Source organism: Panicum virgatum, chromosome 8K (assembly GCF_016808335.1).
Source record: "Panicum virgatum strain AP13 chromosome 8K, P.virgatum_v5, whole genome shotgun sequence".
Classification (NCBI taxonomy): domain Eukaryota; kingdom Viridiplantae; phylum Streptophyta; class Magnoliopsida; order Poales; family Poaceae; genus Panicum; species Panicum virgatum.
Genome location: NC_053143.1, coordinates 47,356,621 through 47,379,026, shown reverse-complemented (window position 1 = coordinate 47,379,026; position 22,406 = coordinate 47,356,621). Strand labels below are relative to the sequence as shown.

The 22,406-nt window shown below is 46.6% G+C and overlaps 1 long non-coding RNA gene across 1 annotated transcript in view; it reads left to right on the top strand.

The window, feature by feature from the left end:
- LOC120644928 overlaps positions 1 to 20,278 on the top strand; it is a 30,090-nt gene extending 9,812 nt beyond the window's left edge. Inside the window, exons 3-5 of the long non-coding RNA XR_005663991.1 lie at positions 18,229 to 18,305; positions 18,925 to 19,936; positions 20,049 to 20,278. This is a non-coding gene — a long non-coding RNA (uncharacterized LOC120644928). The remainder of the gene's footprint in view (positions 1 to 18,228; positions 18,306 to 18,924; positions 19,937 to 20,048) is intronic.
- Positions 20,279 to 22,406: the final 2,128 nt, after the last annotated feature.

Below are 22,406 nucleotides of genomic sequence, written 5' to 3'. Positions count from 1 at the left end.
TCGCACCTTCCTGATCGGGTATAGGTCAGGTGGCACGCCCTGCGTCTTCACAAGCCGTGGCGTGTGCTGAAATTGCGGGCCGTCGACGAGGGAGTAGTGCCTGCCAGCGCCCCGGCGACCTCCCGGCTCTTCGTGTTGCCTGTCGCTGCTCGCCGGTGGGTTTCGACCGACAACACATTCTGGCACGTCCGGTGGGACCTTCATCAACAACAATGCCCACCGCAGAGATGGCAGGAGCTCAGGACCAAGCATCGGTTTTGCCGGTCACCAAACCTGTCACGTATGAAGAACTGACTCCGGAACACAAGCAAAAATATGATGAGGCCAAAGCTCAGTTCGAAACCGATCTCATCGGCTCTTTTGAGAGGACCCGCAACCATGGCATCAGGTGGAAGGGGTTCTCACCAGAAGGCGCTCTTGACAACGTTGATCTGTCTGTGCCTTCAGAGGAATGCACCAGGGCCCTACGCCAGGAGATGAACTACATGGTGGCTCACACGCTCCATCGGCACTCAGAAAGCCTGGTGAATGAGCTTGAGCGCGTGGCATATCGCGTTGTCCAGGAGGTAATCAAGAGCCAGTACTCCCCGTCGGGACCAACTCTGGGGAGTCACAGGGGGGAAGCTGCATTGTAAACCAAGCCGCCAGTGTCCTACTCGCTCGCGGCAGCGATACAGCAGAATTCGCCGATCTACGTCGTCCACAAGATCGGCGGTGATCCTGGAGAAGGCCAGTTCCTCACCGAGCCACCCAAGGAGATCCCGCACGGCTACATGTGCGCATACATCCCTGACAGCGTCAATCCAACACGCTCCGTGCAGTTGGTGAACCCAGGAGCTTCTGGAGCAGACGCGGAGAAACAAGCGTGGCTGGCAAAGTATGCTACTGGGCCGACTGCTGAGCCATCGGCCCCAGGAGTTCTTAGTGTGGAGCAGGTCAGTGCAATACTGAGAGACCAGTTTGGCATCCTACCCAAGAGGAAAGCGATCGGCTATTCCAAGCCGTATCCAAGTGACTACGACTTGATCCCATTGCCACCCAAGTATCGGCTCCCTGAGTTCACCAAGTTCAACGGGTCGGAAGGAGCCAACTCCATCAAGCATGTGAGCCGATACTTAATGCAGCTTGGGATGATCTCAGTATCGGATCCGTTGAGGGTCCGGTTCTTCGGCCAATCTCTTACAGGCCCGGCTTTTGGATGGTACGCGTCATTGGCTCCAGATTCAATTCGAACTTGGAGGCAGCTGGAAGATCAGTTCCATACCCAATATCACTCAGAGGCTGCTGAAGCTGGGATTGCCGACCTCGCCCAAGTCAGGCAGAAGCGAGGAGAGACTGTGTCGGAATACATACAGCGCTTTAGAGAGGTCAAGAATCGATGCTACTCATCACGCATCACAGAGAAGGAGGCAGTCGATCTGGCAGTTCTGGGACTCGCTAAGCCGATCAAGGATCTGGCTTTTCAGTTGGAATTCACTTCTCTGGCACACATGGTGCAGAAGCTTACGGCATATGAGCTTTACCATCCTGAGCTATACCAGGACAAGTTCAAGCGCCATGTAAACATGGCCCAGGTGGATGAATCTGAAGACTCTGGCGAGGAGCAAGAAGTGGCCGTGGCAGAGTGGACTCAGGGGGCAAACCCCGTCCCGTGTAAATGGATCAAACAGCAGGGGCTTGTGAAGGGCTTCGACTTCGACGTAGCCAAAGCAGAGCAGATTTTTGATCTGCTGCTCAAAGAAAAATAGCTGAAGCTCCCAGAGAATCACAAGCTGCCAACCGCATAAGAGCTGCAGGGGAGGCTATACTGTAAATGGCATCATTCGTTCACTCATGCCACGGGTGAATGCAAGGAGCTGCGTCGTCAGATCCAATCGGCTATCGAGCAAGGCCGATTAATTCTGGCTCAACATACGATGAAGGTCAACACGAAGCCCTTCCCACAAGCCAACGTGGTAGAGTTGTCAGACTTCACTCCTACGAGCCAGAATTTTTCATTCCAGATCAACATGGCGGGGCCTGTACGTCGTCGTGACGAGCAAAGGAGAGAGGCCGTTTCTGGCAAACGGCCCCAAGATCAAAATGAGCAGGGCGACAGCATATTACTGAAGAGCAAGTGCGTCACATCCGCAATCAGCTTCCTGCTTCCGATCGGCTTCTGGAAAAGTATGAATATCAGCACAAGCTGCGTCGCCGATATCAATCGGAAGAAGAGGAGTACGAGTACCGCACAGGGAGGACGCTGGAAAGGCGCCAGGCTATACGCGACCACTGGCATTGCCCGTTCTTTAGGTACTGCTGGAATTCCGGCATGAGCCGATTGCCCACTATAGATGATTGTCTGGAGTGCAGGCCTCGGATACGCCAGTCAGGCGATACTTCGGTGTTCCGGCGCTTGGGTCCCAAAGTGCGTCACGACGATCATGTTGAGCGGCCGACCAAGGGTGATTCCGAGCCAGAAGAAGAAGACAGGTACCATCGCCCACGGTGGTGCCCTGACGGGCTTAATCGCTCACAGAAGCACAGAGTGCAGCGCTTGTGCAATCTAGAAGAGGCAGAAGCAAGGTACCTCGACGTGCTGAGGAAGGCACGTCCGGATCTCGCGGAACAGGTCAGGCACCCGCGAAGGGTTGAAAGGCGCCCTCCGAGGAAAGAGTGGCGCCTCAAGCAGGCAAAAGCTAATGAGAAGCCATCGGCTGATGTGAACATGGTGTTCGTGCTCCCATCAGAGTTCCGGGCACCACAGCTGGAGGATTTGCCTATTGCATAGTTGGATCTTGGCCCCCAGCCGATCATCTTTGAGAAGCCAAAGGAAAAAAACTTCAAACATTTGAAGGGGCTGTATCTCAAGGGCTTCATCAACGGTAAACCCGTTAACAGGATGCTGGTTGACACCGGTGCTGCAGTCAACCTGATGCCATATTCAGTGCTGCGCCGGTTGGGGCGTTCTTCTGCCGACCTAATCAAGACCAATGTGATGCTTAATGACTTCAACGGACAACCATCAGAGGCAATGGGGGTTCTTAATGTGGAGTTGACAGTGGGTCGCAAGACGATCCCGACTTCGTTCTTCATCGTCAACAGCAAGAGTACATACACGGTACTGCTTGGGAGGGATTGGATTCACGCCAACTGTTGTATCCCTTCCACAATGCATCAGTATCTAGTCCAATGGGATGGCGATGAAGTGGAAGAGGTCCCTGCGGACGATTCCAGCGAAGTCTCGCTTGCAGATATGAATGCCTGGGACGCAGAAGAATAAGAGCCGATCTCAGGGATCGCCCTGGAAGATTGTGATCGGATCAAAGCGACAAAAAACGGACTGAGGCTGGTCTTATCCACTGGCCTCACAGAGTAAATGCATCCTGGCATGCTACGGGGTGTAATAGAGATAGAGAGGCCAGTCCCAGCGACCGGCCCCAAAAAATAGAAAAATCTTATTTGGGGTCGGAATTGTTACATCATGTACATACGATGGCCTGCTCCAGCAGTTGGCCACTCATTGATTATTTGGTTTCGAATGATAATGGAAGAATAGAAACGGCCAGCCCATGCGGTTGGCCAAATAATTTTTCTTGTCATCTCCCTGTGTTTGCCGCTGATCTTGAGGAAAATGAAGATTCGCCTGCGTTCGCAGCTGGTTTTTCAGACGACGGCAAGCTGGGATACGGGTTCACGTCAGCTGATGATTTGGAAGAGGTTGACATCGGTCCTGGGGATAAGCCACGGCCGACATTTATCAGCAAGAAGTTGGACCCGGTCTTGTGTGAGGAGATGATTGCACTGCTGAAAGAGTAATGGGATTGTTTTGCATAGGACTACACCGAGATGCTCGGTCTAGACAGAAGCATCGTCGAGCATCGGCTCCCGCTCAAGAAAGGGTTTCGGCTGTCTCAGCAACGAGCACGTCAGATGAAGGCCGAAGTCCTAGAAGAAGTCAAGAAAGAGGTGGAGAAGATGTTGGATGCTGGGTTCATCAGGCCGTGCCGGTATGCAGAATGGATCTCTAGCGTGGTACCGGTGCAAAAGAAGGATGGCCGATGGCGTGTCTGCGTCGATTTTAGAGATCTCAACAGGGTGACGCCAAAGGACGAATACCCGATGCCTGTTGCAGAGACATTGATCAACGCAGCTGCCGGCCACAAAATGATGAGTTTTATGGACGGTAATGCCGGCTACAACCAGATCTTCATGGCCCCAGAAGACGTGAATAAGACCGCGTTCAGAGTTCCAGGCGTGGTCGGCTTGTTCGAGTACTTGGTTATGACCTTTGGATTGAAAAATGCCAGTGCAATGTACCAGCGTGCCATGAATTACATTTTTCATGATCTCATCGGCAAACTGGTAGAAATTTATATTGATTATGTTGTGGTCAAGTCCAAATCAGCTGGGGGGCACCTAGAAGATCTGCGTCAAGTCTTGGAGCGGACTCGAAGGTTTGGGCTCAAAATGAACCCAAAGAAATGTGCCTTTGGAGTATTGGCCGGTCAATTTTTGGGGTTCCTAGTGCATGAACGGGGAATCGAGATCGGCCTGAAGAGTCAAGAAGCTGTGAAGACGATGAAGCCGCCTACTACGAAGAAAGAGTTGCAGAAGCTCATCGGTAAAATTAACTTTGTCAGACGATTTATTTCTAATCTGTCTGGGCGCATCGAACCGTTCATGGGTTTAGTAAAGATCAAATCCGATGATGAGTTTCGCTGGGGGGCAGAACAGCAGCAAGCTTTCGATGAAATCAAAGACTATTTATCAAAGCCTCCAGTGTTGGTTCCTCCTCAGCAAGATAGGCCGTTCTATGTGTACCTATCCGTGGGTGACACTTCCATTGCTTCGGTATTGGTTCAGAAGCACGGCGGTCAGGAGAGGGTGGTTTTTTATCTCAGCAGGCGCATGTTAGATGCCGAAACCAGGTACCCTGAAATCGAGAAGTTTTGCCTTTGCTTATTCTTTATATGTACAAAGCTTCGTCATATTTTGCTCTCGGCGGAAACAATTGTCATATGCAAATCAAATGTCATAAAGCATATGCTGTCGGCTCCTGTTCTGAAAGGCCGGCTCGGAAAGTGGATGTTTGCATTGTCAGAGTTCGATATTCGATACCAGCCTGCGAAAGCAGTCAAAGTACAGGCACTGGCGGATCTTGTTGCAGACAGGATCAGCACTGATATTGCTGCACTATTTATTCGTGCTTGGGCTATGTTTTTTGATGGATCGGCTTGTGATGATGGGTGTGGTGTGGGAATTCTGTTGGTGTCGCCTCGAGGGGCGACTTACTCCTTCTCCATCAGGGTGACTGCCCCATGCACCAATAATTTGGTGGAATATGAAGCTGTTCGCAAAGGGATGGAACTACTCCTCGAAGCTGGTGCAGAAGCGGTGGAAATATTTGGAGATTCGAAGCTGTTGATTTCTCAACTCACGGAAGAATATAGATGTGAGAGCGAGGCTCTTTTTCCGATATGGATGCAATGCCGTGAGTTGATGTCACGATTCAGGTACATCAATTTCCACTGGATACGAAGAACTCTGAATAATGAAGCTAATGATTTAGCACAGATGGCTTCTGGGTACAAGGAAACGGCCAATGGAGTCGATGTAAAAGTTCAGTTTCTAGAACCCGGAGACTGGAGAGCCGATATCTTCAATTACTTGAAGGATTCGGCTCGGGGGGCACCCAGAAGGATAAGACTCAAGGCCATGAAGTACGTTCTGATAGGGGATGACATGTTCTACAGGACCTTGAAAGGACTACTGCTTAAATGTCTGGGACCTTCAGAGTCAAATCGGCTCTTGCATAAGATTCATGAAGGAGCCTGCGGTACTCATCAATCGGCTCATAAGATGAAGTGGCTGATTAGGCGATCAGGTTATTACTGGCCCACTATGCTCGAAGATTGCTTCAAATATTACAAAGGATGTCAGTCATGTCAGAGGTTTGGCAAAATTCAGATAGTGCCAGCATCAATAATGAATCCTATCATCAAACTGTGGCCATTCAGAGGTTGGGCCATGGACATGATTGGTCAGATCAACCCGTCGTCTAGCAAGGGTCACCAATGAGTTTTAGCTGCTACAGATTATTTCACAAAGTGGGTAGAAGCAGTGCCCATGAGACCAGTAGCGTCAAGAGATGTGATCAGCTTTGTCAAAGAGCACATCATTCACAGATTTGGGATCCCTCAGACCATTACGACCGATGGAGGATCGGTCTTTATATCAGAGGAATTCAAGAAGTTCGCCGATGACATGGGAATTAAGCTGATCAGATCATCTCCATATTATGCCCAAGCTAATGGACAGGCTGAAGCATCCAACCAGAGCCTCATCAAGCTCATAAAGAGAAAGGTCGATGAATATCCTAGGCGCTGGCATGAGGTGTTGTCAGAAGCTTTGTGGACGTATCGTATTTCATGTCACGGGTCCACCAAGACATTGCCGTACCATTTAGTCTATGGCCAAGATGCTGTGTTACCATGGGAAATCACGGCCGGATCAAGGCGTGTTGAGTTTTAGAATGATCTATCTACTGAACAGTATGCAGCCTTGATGAACGATAATGTGGAGGATCTGATAGAGCTAAGGCTTTGGTCGCTGGAGAAGATCAAGGAAAATAAGGCTAAAGTTGCTCATGCGTACAACAAGAAGGTCAAGCCAAAGAATTTCCAAGTTGGAGATTTGGTTTGGGAGGCAGTATTGCCATTGGGAACTAAAGAGAAAAAGTATGGCAAGTGGTCTCCAACTTGGCACGGGCCGTACAAGGTTGATCAGGTTTTGTCTGGGAATGCATACATGCTTGAGGAGCTGGACGGTGTCAAGTTTCCTGTTGCTGTCAATGGTCAACACCTCAAGAAGTATTTCCCGAGCATGTGGGAAAGCGAGTAACAAGAGCCGATGAGACCCATCTGGCTGAAGAGTAAAGGGCCAACACATTGAGTTGGCCGGTAAAAAAAAAGAGAGAAAGGCCAACACGTTGAGTTGGCCAGTAAAAAAGAAAAGAAAAGAAAAGGGCCAACACGTTGAGTTGGCCGGTAAAAAAAAACGAAAGGCCAACACGTTGAGTTGGCCAGTAAAAAAAAGAGATAATATATGAGAAGTGAGACAGCCGATGTGCGACCATCGACTTAAGATGTTTTAAACAGTTACAAGTTTCAAGGATTAACAGGCAGTACTAATTGTTTCTGGAGCCTATCTATTGGTTCAGGAATTCTTCTATGGCGTGGATGGCTTCTGTGCGGACGGCGTCTGCTCGTGCTATGATTGCTTCGTCATCCTTGTCATCGCCTGTTCCTATCTGCCGACTCAAGGTGCTTATCTCTGCAAACTCTACTTGTATCTGCTCGGCTATTTCCTGGGTTTCTTGTTTGGAGTTTGCAATGGAAGCTTCCTCGGCCTGGATGAGTTTCTTGGTGGTGCGGACCTTTTCTTCGAGTTCCACCAGTTCTTTCTTCAGGAGGTCGAGTCGGTTCATGTTGGCAGACACGTCAGCTTTGATATCTAGAGTTGCCTTCTTCTGGTTGAGGGCCTTGCACTTTTGAGTGATATCAGCTTTCAGAGAAGCTTGAAAGCGACGTGCTTCTATTCTTTGTTGTGCTTTATTCACTTCTACTCAGAAGAATGGAAGATTGCTGGCTGGCCAAAGCTTGATTTGCAATGGCCCCGGGAGTTGGGATTCTATTTGCTCGAAGATGTTCTTTATTTCACTGGAATCGCCAACTAGAGCAGTGAGTGGAGCAGATAGTAGATCCTTGATGAGATGAAGCTGATGTGCCAAATTAGCCGATTGCTGCAAAGATGGTGTTTTTGCTCCAGGGGCAGTCAGACCCATTGATACCGGGTCAAAGGAAAGCAAACTTGAAATGTCAAAGCCCTGTGGACATATCTGAAGATAATAGCAAGATGCATTTATGGAGCTATCGGCTGGTTCAGAATTGGTTCTTGTAATGTTACCTGTTCTGAAGAAGAAGCGTTGGGCGGTTCAAGAGCGATCGTCCTAATAGAGCTTGTGTCGTCATCAAGAACATTGACTGTGTCAGCTTGCCCTTCGCTTGCCTCTATCAGTACATTGGGATTTGCAGCCATCTCATGTTGTACTGGGCTTTCTGCGTTGGAGATGTCTTCAGCCATGTCCTGAAAATATAATTACAGTCAACCAGAGTATATGCGTATGCAATAAAGAAGAAGTTTTAGAAAGATGAATTACCTGGTTGGTGTTGGACTCTGATGGACTCGGGGAAGCTGGTGCTGGTTTCTTGATAACGCGCCTTGTGATCATCTTCCTTTTCTTGGTTAAGACTCGGGGGGCAACAATTGCAGAAGCTTGTCTTCGTTTGGAAGCCGACTGAAGTAAGTCTGGCTGAATGGTTATTATCACTTTCTTCATTGATGGCAATCCTTTGCAGAAGAGTACATCAGGGGCAGTTGGAAGAAAGTGGAATGGCTCCCCGTTGCTGGTCATAGGTTCTGGACCATCTTGTTGCTGCAAACAGGGTGAGCAGGATTAGTCAAGTAAAGGAATGGAGGACTTAGAAAGGATGTATAAATTCAGTACCTCTTCCTCGGAGATTACATATTCAGGATCAATTTGCTGCAGTCGAGGACCTAGAGCTTTCCTGAATACATGTGTTTTCCACATTCCCCACCATGTGCTAAAATCGATCGATGAAGGATCAAAGGATAGATCGGCTGGTATTGGAATGTGGAGGTCATTGAACATGCTGTAGCATCTTGAGCTAGTGAGACCATCAGGCAGATCGGCTCTACTCTCCACCAAGTGGTGAATATGGAAGTGGGGAGGGACCTGTCCTAGGCCAAATTGCCGAGCTGCTATGACTGGTTGGTAAGATTCATAACCTAGCTTGATAATTCTATTAGAGGTGCTAATGCCAACAGGAAGGAAACCAGGTCGGATCATTAAAGAGTATAGATGCCGAGTGCTGTCGTCATCGGCAAAATTATCTAGTCTAAAGGCAGTTGGGTTCTCAAAGGATTCAGATTCGGTGAATGGGAAGTGAAGGGGATTCTCTAAGCCTTTATAGAAGACTCTGAACTAGTTTGCTGCATCTGCTGAATTCAGTTTACTGCTAGGTAGACTAAATAAAGCTTGGCCGTAGCTAGTACATCTAATTGGTTTGCCACTCTCATCAGGAAAAGAGTTCTTGGTTAGGTCTTGGAAGTTTGGAATCTGGTGCTGAAAGTATAGTTGTGCCCACAACTGAATAAACCACCAAGGGTCTCCAGATCTCAGTTTCTTTTGGTTAAGCAGGTTAGATGACATCAAATGGAGATATCTGTATGTTTCTCCAAGGAAAAGTTTACCTAGGCCAGTGCGGTTGCCATGGGCCAAATGATAGGCCAAGGGAAGATAGTTTTTAGTTGGAGCTAAAGAAGGGCCACAGAAGATGAAGTGCCCTAGCCAAAGATTTAAGAAGGCTGTGTGTTCCTTCTCAGTCACTGGACCTTTTGTTTTCATGTGCTGATTCATGTAAGTGCCCCAGTTTGTGCAGTTTGCCTTGGAAGAAAGTTTGAAGGGGACTTCTGCCATTTTGTGGGCAGTTGGATTAGGAGATCCAATGTCTAGGCCAGTGATCATGGTGACATCTAGCAGAGTGGGAGTCATGGGTCCATGACCAAAGAAGAAACAGTTCAAAGCATCGGACCAGAAATAGCCGATGGTTTTCAAAAGTTTTCGTCTTTGTCAAGGGGTGATAATGATAAGCTAAGTGCATCGGCTATGCTCAAATCCTGCTACAAGGGCATATAAGTTTTTGCTACTCTGCTGTACCATGTATTCCAGCTCTCAGGAGGGTTGGGCCAGGCTCTTAAGCAGTCGGCCCAGAGGTTCAAATTGATGTTTTGATTCACGAAAGGGATTCTATTTGCTTCACAAGAGATCAAATCTATGGGATTTTCATTGATTCGTGGGCCAAGACATAAACATTTTGGATTGGAAGGATGCGGCAGAAGGATGTCTGACACCTGAAGTTCAGAAATTCAGAAGTATGCATATGGTGTCATGTTTCAGAGTTTAGTGTTTCAGAGGCTTAATAAGCTGAGGGAAACTAAAGGATTAGGCCGAATATTACCTTCAGGCCGCAGATTGCCACATTACCGATTGCAGAATTTGTCGTATGAGCTGTAGAGTCTGCCATGGTTCAGATCCGTTGACTTGGGGTTTGGTTGATGTGGGCTCTCATTCGAATTCCGGATGCTTGAAGAGTTCTTGCTCGAATTTGTAGAGCTGGGTTTTCGAATTACGCTCGGATTTGAGAGCTTGTTTCGAGTTCGGTTCAAGGTGGAAGTGATACTCTACTCTTATGCGGGTTGCTTCTAGTTTAAATTTCATCGGCTTTTTGATATTTATAGAGGCCTGATGCGTTGCCATCGGCTTTTTGGAAAGTAAACATCAAACACACAGAATTGAAGGAAATCGATTTCATTAATGGAAAGGTCGTTGCAAGGAAAAGCCGATTGTTACAAAGGAATTAATCCTTCGGCTTTGTGATCCTACCCCTACGATGCGACAGTACTACTTCTACTGCTCGTATGTACCTAGTACCTACGGTGCTTGGGGCTTCGGGCCGGCGCGTCCCCGCTGCCGTCGTCGTCGTCGTCGCTGTCATCGTCGTCGTCGTCGCTGCCGAAGGCGCTGCTGCCGCCCTCGGACCCGAAGTCGCTCCAGCCGTCGCCGCCGTCGCTGTTCTCTTCCTCGCTGTCCTCCTCGGAGGACCCGAGGAACCGAAAGGGCTTTCCGCCCATCGGCTCATCATCGTCGGAGGAGGAGTCGATCTCCTCTTCCGAGGAGGAGTCGACTCCGTCCGAAGAGGGGTCTTCCTCGTCGCTGTTCTCCGACTCCTCCTGGAACAGGAGCCGGAGGTCTTCTCCCTCAGTCTTGGGCTCGTCCTCCTCGGAGACGGTCTCGAAGTCGAACTCCTCTGCATCCCAGTGCAGAGGAGCCAGCGCTTCATACGCTGCAGTTGGGTCCCACTCCGGCGTCGGCTCCCGACTCTCCGGGATGGAGTCGATGGAGGAGGCGGAAAGGGAAGAAGAAGAAGAGGGAGAAGAGGAGGAAGAGGAATCTCCGAAGGAGTTGGAGCCAGAGGAAGAAGAGATCGCCATGGCTGGTAGAGGAGTGGGGTTTTCTGCGCTACTTGGCCTTGGGAGGAAGAAAGAGTTTGCTGTGAAGAAGAGCCGATTCGGGGTGAGGTTAAATAGTAAAAAGATGGAAGACGGATCGGCAGTTTCACGTCCTACGAGGGGCCAGTTGCAGAGACGTTGCGTCTTCCTTGGTGGTTGCAGTGTGTTTTATGAGCATTAACGGGAAGATGAAGCGACGGTGTGGTTTTGGAACTATCATTGCCAAAACCAGGGGGACATGTGTTATCGCCGTAAATTAACAGGATTAATTTATGGGCCGAAAGCAAGATGGGCTTGAAGCAGGAGATTGAAGAAGGTTTGTGAATCGGCTCCTGCGTGAGCGTTTGGGCCACATGGGCCATGTATCTTTAGATTTAGTTCAAGATTAGAGATAGAGTCCGATCGGGACAAGATTAGTTTAGATTGTTTCCCAAGTCTCCGGACTATAAATATGTACCCTATGTTATTCATAGAAGAAGAACGTCATCACGTCTCACAAACAACAATCTCGGTGCATCGCCACCCCTAATCCTAGGGTTTCATCCAAGTAAGCGCCATGTTGCCCTGATCTCTTCTCGCGATCAGGGCAGCGTTGTTCTTACCTTTACCTTGGTATTACTCGTACTGAAGCATTTTTGATGGCGAGTAGTACTAGTTATCTCGATGTTCGTAGCATGGCTTTTAGTAGATCTGTTGTGCTTTGTTGCTTATCATCTACGAACATCATGTTGTCTTTATGCGATCATGTCATCATCTTATACTAGCTCTTGTTGCATAGAGTTAGCTGCGTAAAGGCAACACCCTGCTTCTTTTATGTCTGGTAGATCTAATCTGTTATGGTTTGCTCTTATTCTTAAGAGTTGGCGTAATATCTGCTAGGTTAGGCCTTGCAAACGGGTTGGATGATCCGGTGGCGTGTTAGATGCTCTGCTCTAGTCTTAACAGGGAATTGATCCGGGAATCGGCTCTTACTAGTTCTTAGGCCTCTGTTTTGGTTATGGTTTAGTTATCTGTTACGTTTATTAGGCTCAATCACGTGTAGGATGTTCCGATCTAACAATGAAAGCTTTTATCGTCGTGGATTAGATTAATTAGATTTAATTGAAGCAGCTTTACAATTATTCACTTTAATCATCAATATGCCGAGAATATGGTAATCGGTAAGCTTAAGTACCTGATGGAACCGGCCGTGGAACATACTCCCCACTGTCTGGTCTTTGTTCACGCGCGGGGCACCCTAGGGCGGTGGGCCTGTTCCATGCCCGGGGAAAAAGGGGAAAAGTCGCATGGGTGGCTTCATCCCCCATGCGTGTATTTAGGTCTGCCTGGCCAGGTTAACAAATTCGATTCGAATCGTCCGTTTCTCGCGGGTATTGAGACTGCTTAACCCTTTTGCCACATAGAGTAAGAAGTGGAACAATGATGATGATGAATATGGTTGAATGATGAAAAATTAATTGTTTTCCACCATGTATGCTATTGGATAGATGCTCACTTAGAATGGTCAATTGAACTAGAATTTTGAAGCTAAAATTGGAAATTAAGGATTTTACTCTTAGTTGCTTTTCGGCGAAACAAACCCCTCCAGCCAAAAGCCTTGCATGTCTAGGTAGTGGGCTAATCATACCCATAGTCGGGTAAGTCTTGCTGAGTATTAGTATACTCAGCCTTGCTTGTGGCTCAACTTTGTTTTCAGGTGATACGTTTGAAGATCAGATAGCTAGCTTGACATGACCGTGTACTTTACCTCATGGTTGGTCGGTGGAGTGGGATCCGACTCCGGCCAACAATGACAATGCCGAGTGATGTCATGTACGGGCTTCATCATGACATCTTGTATCGTCGTTTAGAACTCGCTTTATTTCCGCTGCAGTTGAACTCTGAACTACTTTAAGTTTGACTTTTAAGTACCTTTCTAAGATTTTGAACTCGGGTTGTAATATTTAAGTTAAGACTCTGTGATGTAAGAATTTGTGAAATGTTGTACTCTCTGGACTCACCTTCGTGTGAGTTGCATGTAATCTTTGGGTTTCAAATGCAGCTCAGGTGGTTTTATCGGGACTTTACCCGACTGGACTGTCGGATTACTCCGTTTGAAGTGCGTGTTAGCTGGAATTACCTTTATGGTGATGGTTAGCACACTTGAGCCGGATTAATTCGGGCGGTTCTGCCACACATTTGCTCGAGGTCATACTGATTTTTGGGACACTGATGTTTCCCGAAACTGTCGCCCTTGACTATTGGAGCAGGTGTGGGTTTGCTCACATGCATACCGTATTTCTTTAAAACTTTTTCTAGGTATGCTTTCTGCGACAATCCTAATACCCATTTTCTTCTATCTCGGTGAATCTCGATTCCTAAAACGAATGAGGCTTCACCAAGATCCTTCATATCAAAGTTCGAGGACAAAAATTTCTGTCTCCAGTAGTAGATTAGCATCACTGTTAGCTAGCAGGATGTCATCCACATACAGGATAAGGAAAATAAATCTCCCATTCTTAAATTTTGCATAGATGCAATTGTTCTCTTCATTTTCATTAAATCCAAACTTTCTGATTGTTTCATCAAATTTCAAGTACCACTGCCTTGAGGCTTGCTTTAAGCCATAAATTGATTTCTTTAGGTGGCATCCTAAATTTTCTTGGCCTTTCACAACAAAACCTTTCGGTTGTGCCATGTAGACATCTTCATATAGATCCCCATTTAGGAATGCCGTCTTTACATCCATCTGATGTAATTCTAAATCATAATGTGCCACTAAGGCCATTATTATTCTGAAAGAGTCTTTACATGAGACCGGAGAAAAAGTCTCATTGTAGTCTATTCTTTCTCTCTGTGTGAAGCCTTTTGCCACGAGTCGCACCTTATATCGTTCTATATTCCCTTTGGAGTCACACTTCGTTTTGTAAACCCACTTGCAGCCTACTGTTTTGGCTCCTTTGAGAATTTCTTCAAGTCCCAAACTTTATTGGTACTCATTGATTTCATTTCATCTTCCATGACTGCAAACCACTTGGATGAATTTGCGTTTTTCATGGCTTCTTCAAATGAGGTGGGATCACCCTCAATTTGTATTTCTTCACTATTATAGACTTCATAATCGTCAGAAATAGCAGATCTTGTAGTTCTTTGTGGCCTTTGTGGGGTCACTTCAACTGGTATTTCTAGTACAGGAGGCTGCTGTTGCTCCCCCTCATCCGCAGCAACGGGTTCTGATTGATCATGAGGAATGGGGTCCTCATTCTCATTTGCTGCCATGTTGGGAGAACTAACAGCTGGTGATGGCACTACAGTTCTCTGTTCCACTAGTGCCACGACCACAGGTAAGCAGAAATAAGGCTCTTGAGTCATCGGAGTAGGAACGAATACCCGTTTCTCCTCAAGATCAATTTTTCTGGCTACCATGCTCCCCCTGACCATCTGATCTTCTAGAAAGGCAGTGTGTCTTGTTTCTACAAATTTCGTGTGTCTGTCAAGGCAGTAGAAACGATACCCTTTCGATTTTTCTGGATAACCAATAAAATGGCAACTGACTGTCTTGGGATCTAGTTTCCTAATGTTTGGATTAAACACTTCGGCCTCAGCCGGACAACCCCACACTCGAAAATGACTAAGTGAGGGTTCTCTTCCTGTCCATAATTCATACGGTGTCTTCGGCACCGATTTACTAGGCACACGATTAAGTATGTAGATGGTGGTTTTTAACGCCTCCATCCACAAGTTAATTGGTAGCGTGGAGTAGCTCATCATGCTTCTTACCATATCCATAAGGGTACGGTTTCTTCTTTCTGCTACTCCATTCTGCTAAAGCTCGCCCGGTATGGAATACTGGGCAACTATGCCATTCTCCTGTAGGAACTTAGCAAAAAGTCCAAGAACTTGGCCATACGGGGCGTGCCGACCGTAGTACTCTCCTCCATGGTCGGATCTGACTATCTTGATCTTTAAATCATATTGATTTTCTACTTCTGCTATAAATATCTTTTATTAGATAAATGTAGCCACAGTAGTGATGGGAACGATTCTCATATATCTGTGTGAATTATTTCTAGAATTTCCGCACTTCGTTTGTCACCTTTCTTTATATTCTTAACATATTTTCTTTTGATGCAATCAATACATTGTTCTAAATCTAAGAATTCTAATGGTGGAAGAATTGATGCTTGTACTGAGCGTTGTATTCTCCCCCTCGAAATATGGCCTAAACGACAGTGCCATAATTTCGACGAGATTGCATCAATTCTCTTGTTTCTTATGAACATTCATAGATGATGAGACATTCTTATTCTCATTGCATATGTCGTTCACATTCTCAGGCAATGAATGATAATCAATAGAGTCATCATCTAATCAAGGTACACAGATCAAATTCTTTCTGATTTGTACTAGGTGGGAAAAGTTTCTTATTATTATGATAGTTCTTGTTTTTCTGCTGAATGTGGAAGACAGGCTCACCTCCATTGGCGGCCTTGAGTCTATCCTCTTTTTGAATGCATATGGTAAATAGCTTCTCAACGTTCTAATTTTCTGGCTGAGTGTTCTAACTGACATGAAAAGTCGAAAAGTCTTTGAGAATAGACTTGAACACCAGCTGAACAATGACTGTCTTAATCTTGTTTGCCATGTGGCTCTTTTCTAGAATGTGTTATTTAAAGTGGAACCTTTGATAATCAACAGGCACTTGCGGTTTGTAATATTTCGCCGTGCCTGCTGAATGTCCCATTTGGTTCAAGCAACGTGATGGGCTATTGTTCGAATAGCCCATGCATCATTTGCTTTGTTCTGAGTTCTCACGGGATTTTCTGGTTCTTTTGGTGCTGGCATTGTGATGGCCAAATCTATATTAGCCATCGCCAGAGCAATTTGTAACTTCTCAAAAACATTTCCTATAGTTCTGGCCATTTAATTCTGGAATGGCATTCACATATGACATAACATTATGTCCCAAAATTCTGAAATTTGAGTACAAACTCAAGATAACAATAATGGCATGTTTAAATTTAACTTTGGTCAAAATTCAAACATACAATGTTCTGTGCATTAAGTCTAAATCACCTTTGGGCAGAGATAGAGAAAATGCATAGAAATTTCTGGTCAAGATTATAATATTGTAATATCAACTTTGGTCAGAAATTACAATATCATAATATACTAAGAATTCTGGAAAAACAAATTCTATATAATTATTTTGTACAAAAAAAATTATAATATTGCAATATCAACTTTGGTAAGAAATTATAATATTACAATATACTAAAAATTCTAAAAAACAAATTATATATGCCTCTATGTCGATTATCTCGTTGGTTCAAATCAACATAGAGACAAGAAAAATTATTTGCAGCGGAAACATGTAAAAATTCTAAAATTTCATAAGCATAATTCTATAATTTTCTACTCTGAAAATAATACACGTTGGTGCATTTGTTTGCAGAGATTCAAGTTCTAAACAAATTTATCTAAATCTATATTCAAAAGCTTCTGAAAATAACAAATAAAAAACTAATTCTCTTTTGTTCATTCGGCCTGCAGCCGATTTGTGGCCCATGGCCCACATTGCACTGCCGCCCCCCGCGCCTAGGCCACAAGCTAGGCCTGGGCCGGGATTCCGGCCTGCGGGTGATACCCGCCAGAGCTGATTCAAGCCCGTGAGCCGCGCGGTCGTCCCCGGCCGTCGGATTCAATCCGACGGCTCTCTACGCTTCTCGCCGGATCAAAAACCGGCCGGCGCTGGAGCTCCTTTTAACCCGAGCTCATTCTATTCCTCCCCCTTCTCCTCGTGTCTGAGCGGCGGCGCCGGCAGTGGCCGGCGCAAGGGAGGCGGCGGCGCTGCCGCGGCTCCGTCGCCGGCGCGCGACACTCACTCGGCGAGCGCGCGACCGTCGAGATGGCCGTGGGTGGCGCTCGTTTCTTGCTTCTTGCGAGCGTAGCCCTGCGCATGACTGCACAACGGCGAGCGGCGGCGGCACCGGCGGCGCGACGGCGGCCGGCCCTGAGGAAGATGGCGGTGCAGCCGCGGCTCCCTCGCCGGCGCGTGCATGAGCGCACGGCCGTCGAGGTGGCTGTGCGCGGCGCCCGTGTTCTGGATTTGGGCCGTCTCCCGCGCGTGACTGCGCAACGGCGAGCGGCCGGGTTCTTCTTCGAATGCCGGCGACCGGCGGCTGCCGAGGAGGTAGGCTCCCCCCTTCCCCTAGTTTTCTGTTCTTGACTTGATTCGGTGGTTCTAGGGTTAGGGTTTCACGAGTTCTCGATCTGAATTTCGAGTACAAGTTTCTTTCTAGTCTTTTCTTCGATTCGAAAACAATTATGAGTTTCTTTCCCTTCTTCTACATTCGGAGCACGGATCTGATGCACGTGTACTCCAAAGACCCGATCTACACACTAGATCGGGCATCTGATACCATTGTTAGATTCTATAACACAAGGGTTCTTCACTGGATCGATTTCTAGGCATACAAATCAGGTCTAGGGTACCGATACTTAGTCCCATATCGGTTACCGATACTGAGGCAGACCAGCTTAAATAGCTGAGCCTGGGAAGGCTATTAACCCCGGTTGTAACTTTTTGCGCGAAGCGAGGACGAAAGCGCAAGAGGGTTAATTAGCAGGTGTGGTCTTCTCCTCGATAGAGTGGATCTTAGCCGTTTTCCCAGGCCAGTCGTTACAAGATCGGTAGGGATGTGGGAGAGGGTTGTAGCGGCAGTGAACTTCAGATTCTGTGCCCCGGGCCCTCTCCATCTTCTTTATAGTGCGGGCGACGGGCCCCATTAGCCAGAACGGGCTGGGCGCCCCCGATCAGGGTGCGGTCAAGGTGGATCGAGTCGTGGAGATCAAACCCAACAATTTGACAGTCCTTTTTACCTAATTGCTATCCTAGGTAATCATGATGGTTACTCGAAGAGTAATGAAAATAAGATGATGCCAGCTTTATCTCTTGGCAATCCAGAAACAGCTTATGCACATCCAAAAACTGACCGTCGTCAGTCCTTTGTAAGTTCCAATTATAGCAGTCCTTAGGTTATTTAAAGTTCCAACTGTTTGCCAGTTCTCCGAATAGGCAATCATGTGAGTTACACGAGTTGCTTTCATTTTCAGGCTATATCATACCCGTATGCTGATTCATACTATGGTGGTGCAGTGGCAGCTTATGGGCATAAGGGCAGCATGCTATTGTAAGTGATCTTTATGCATCCAGCCTGTTATCTCATTTGTTTCTCCTACTTTATGGGGCTAGATGTCCTTTATCCACATTGCTATCCAGTGTTGTTCGCTACCTTCTTGGGTCCAAGTAATAGGATGTTTTTTTGTGCATGCATGTGTGCCTTGAGTATTCTGCACTGGTTAACAGGAATATCTATTAAGACAACACCTAGCATTTTTTCAATTGATTTGCCCTTATATTCACCTGTCAAATTTTACCGTGTTATTGACACATTCCTGTAGCCATTTTTACTCTGCATGAGTATGTCATAATGTCATGCTCGTGGTCGCAATGGCTCAATTTTACTAGCTACAGTATAAGATGGCATTGATACTTAAAATTATAACCTCATACTTTTTATTTTTTTTAATTTTGTATCGATGCTGTTCTGGATGAACATGTTTCGAATGATGAGGTATTGCTCTTTCACTTGTCGGTCCAAGCTGCTGTCCCTAATTAAGTCCAAGCAGGGTTTAAGTCCATAGTACCAATTTTCTTATTGACATTTGATGTTTCTCCGTTATTGTGCATAGTGTATATTCTCAACAATCATCATTTAATTTTTATTGTCTACCTTATGGGATGAACAGGTGTACCGTGATGCAGTCAAGCCCATAATTCTAATTATATTTCAGAGAAGGAAATCAACATGTTTTGCTTATGGCCAAACAGTTTGTTCTTACAGGCATATAGCAAGCTTATCTTATACATTATATTTTTACGCATAAATGAATTGTGGTTTGTGATAGTTTCTGCTGATCATGTCAATATCATATTGTGACCCTTTTTTGTCATTAGTATACTGGAATTTATCAACTACTTTGTGAGAGAATACAGTGTTATCCTTCCTAAAAGATCGGATAATAATATGTCTATTGAAAATGCTAACAGTTGCATTTTTTATTCCATTACCGAATATAATCAACCTTTTTTACGTGCCAATTACAGAGGTTAGCAAATATTAACCGACTTATGATCAGAATTTTTTTAGGCCATTTATGATCATAGTTTGAGTCATTCGCTTCTTATCTTTTCATTTGCAAACTATTCAAATTGCAACTGTGGGGATAATGTCGTTCCATAGGTGAGGTTTGTGAAACCTGTTTCAACAATGCTCTTTTAATGATACTATACTACAAGATAAGTGGATCTTCAACAAACAGCCAAGAAGGTAAATTCTCTTTCCGATTGTTGTCTATAGCAGCTCATCCTCTAGCTGCTGCTACTCCAACAAAGTTCTATAGTAATAGTGTAGAACATGAATGAACTTAATACCAGTTAAAAAAACACGTCAATGTTGGTTCAGATTATGAATCTTCATAAACATTCCCTCTTCATCGATTGTAGTATCCTATAAACGTTATAGTAACATGTGAATTTGCAAGATTTAGTTGTTTCAATAGATTAATTTATATAACATACTAAACCTCAGTTTAAGGTGACAAATTTTGTACTAATAACATCCAGAATGTCTAACTGAAATTTCTTTAGTGGATACAGCTTGGTCCCTTTTATTTGTAATACCCGAAGCTTCATCAGATGGTCATGACAATGGAATGACAAGGGGCTCATGCGAGAAATGTGTACATACCTCAATTTGAGGTAAATAAAAGCAATTATTTCACAGATACTTTGTTGCTAGGACTATATAGTTGCACATTGAAAATATTTAGCACAGGTCGGATCAGGTAATGTCCTTCTATGCTTCTGTTAGGTGTTCGCATCCATTGGCATTGAAGAGAAGGCTTGATAATGGCTTCTATTTGTATTAACATTTAAGTCATTCCAAGCTTTTCCATTTGTTATTGTAATATAGTACAAGCAGCTGCTCCTGCAATTATTTGTTTGCGGTATTAATTGTAATTAGTAACAAATCTGAGTGATATTTTAGACTATAGAATTTAGGCGTTCATTTGCTCCCTTTAGTTTTTTGTCATTGATTCTCATCGCTTCTCCGTGATCTATCTTACACATTTAAGGAGATGCTAATAATGGATGGTTATTTACTACCCATATTTTTTCAGAAATTGTTTCACCTCTCATGTATAGAGATATGACTTTGTAGAGCAAATGATATTATCATTAGATTACTAAAATAACCGCAAGAGCGCGCCAAGGCGCGCGCAAAATACTCGTTGTGGAGGAGCACCCAGCGCCCCTGAAGAGTGAAGACTCCAGGGTGGTACGGTGGAGCCGGAGCCCGGAGGACACGTTGTAGTGATGCACAGAACAGAACAGAACTGAGCACACCGAAAACAGAGGATGCGGTCACCACTGTCCGCACACCAAAGCAGAGCATGCCGCTAAAATACCCCTTGTCCCCGCCCCCCCCCCCCCCCCCCCCCCTTCATTTCTGTGTTTGCGGGTTCATCAGGCAGGGCACATTGGCCTACCACTCACTAGAGGAAGATCCCAGATTGCCCCGGCCCTGCATCATTGAGATCAACAAGCGAATTTTGTGCTTGGATAAAAGAGTGACATCTGCCTAGAACGACCTCTAGGTTAGCTGTATGCGTGTCAGCGTGTGCTGCTAGACATACATCATAGTACTGTGGTGCCTAATCAACCAAATGTAATCCGCAGAAGTTATCATTTTAAAGGATAGGACTCGTATGAGACTGCTGCCACCAGAGTACATGCTTTTGCTTTAACAATCACACAGCTGATTCTGTCATGTTCATCGAAATGGTTAAAATCTACTGCTTTGCGCTCTCCTCCCCGCGCTTCACGGCAGAAAGAGGACGTGTGTCTGCCTGTGCTTCGGCTATTTTGCATAAAACTCCTCCTATTTTTTGAGAATCACAATAGAACCCAGACTGTCTGGACCGCACAACAAACTTGTTGGTAAATTTTGCACTTAGGTTCTCCTACTAATGTTTATTTCAACACGAAGAAGAAAAACGCCAGGCGCTTTTCATTTACCCCCTCCCGCCGCACCCGAACCCTACCCCCTCTCCCTCCTCCCCGCCGCCGCTCACTCCCTCCCTCTCCTGCTCCTCGCCACCGCCTCCGCTCTCTTCCCCGGCTCCTCGCGGCCGCCTCCCTTCTCCTACCCGGCTCCTCGCCGCCGCTTCTCTCCCTCTCCTGCTCCCCGACGCCACCCTCTCCCTGCCTTGCTGCCATCTCCCTCCTCGCGCTCGCGGGCTTCCTCCTATGGGTCGCCAACCCGGACGTCTCGACCACTCAACGGCGACCTCACCCTCTACGCTCTCCCCTACTTTGCCACTAAGTGTCCTCTCCCCTTCTCGGCCCTTTCCGCCTCCGTGTGCCGACCTGCTCATGCGGCTCCCCGGGGTCCCCTCCACCACGTCGGCAGCACAGTGCGCCTCCACCTCCCTTCCGCCGGGGGCCAACCAGCCAGCGGCACTCGCCCCACCCGATCTCATCTCTCCCGCAGGTGCCGGAGGTCGGGCATCCGATCCGGATGACATGAGGGCTCGATCTCGCCCGATTCCGCGCCCGGAGGTGGCTCTCCTTTTGGTCCGAGATGTGGGGGCTGCCATGGAGGACGAGGGGTCCGACAACTTCCCGCCCATCCTGCGCAAGGACCGGTCCATGGGCCTGCTCCAGCTCGTCACCGCCACCGTTATCTTCATGGGCATCGCTGTAACGCGCTCGATTACTCCCGCCTCGACGTCAACATCGGCTACCACAACCCAAGGTATATCTCCGAACTTGCGTGACTTGGTGAGGTCGATTCCAGGGAATAGGAGCTCGCCGTTCATTGTGGTCGATTCAAGGGAGTAGGAGCTTGATTCTCTGCTTGGTGAGGTCGATTTGAAGGAGGAGGAGTTCGCTTTGAGGAAGGACAGCTCGATTTAAGGCCCAGCAGGGTCAATTTGAGGAGGAAGGGACCTGATTCGTTGTTTGTTGATGGTGCTGCCAACGCACGCCCCTCGCCAGCCGTGCCGTAGGTCCTCCTGCTGCCCTTAACCCTAGATTTAACTGGAATCACTCTCAAGAACAAATAAAATGCTTGCTACGGAATGAACTATCAGAAAATACTCCATCCATCCTAACTTATTGACTACTTTAGATTTTTCATATATCGAACTTGTATTATTAAAAACAG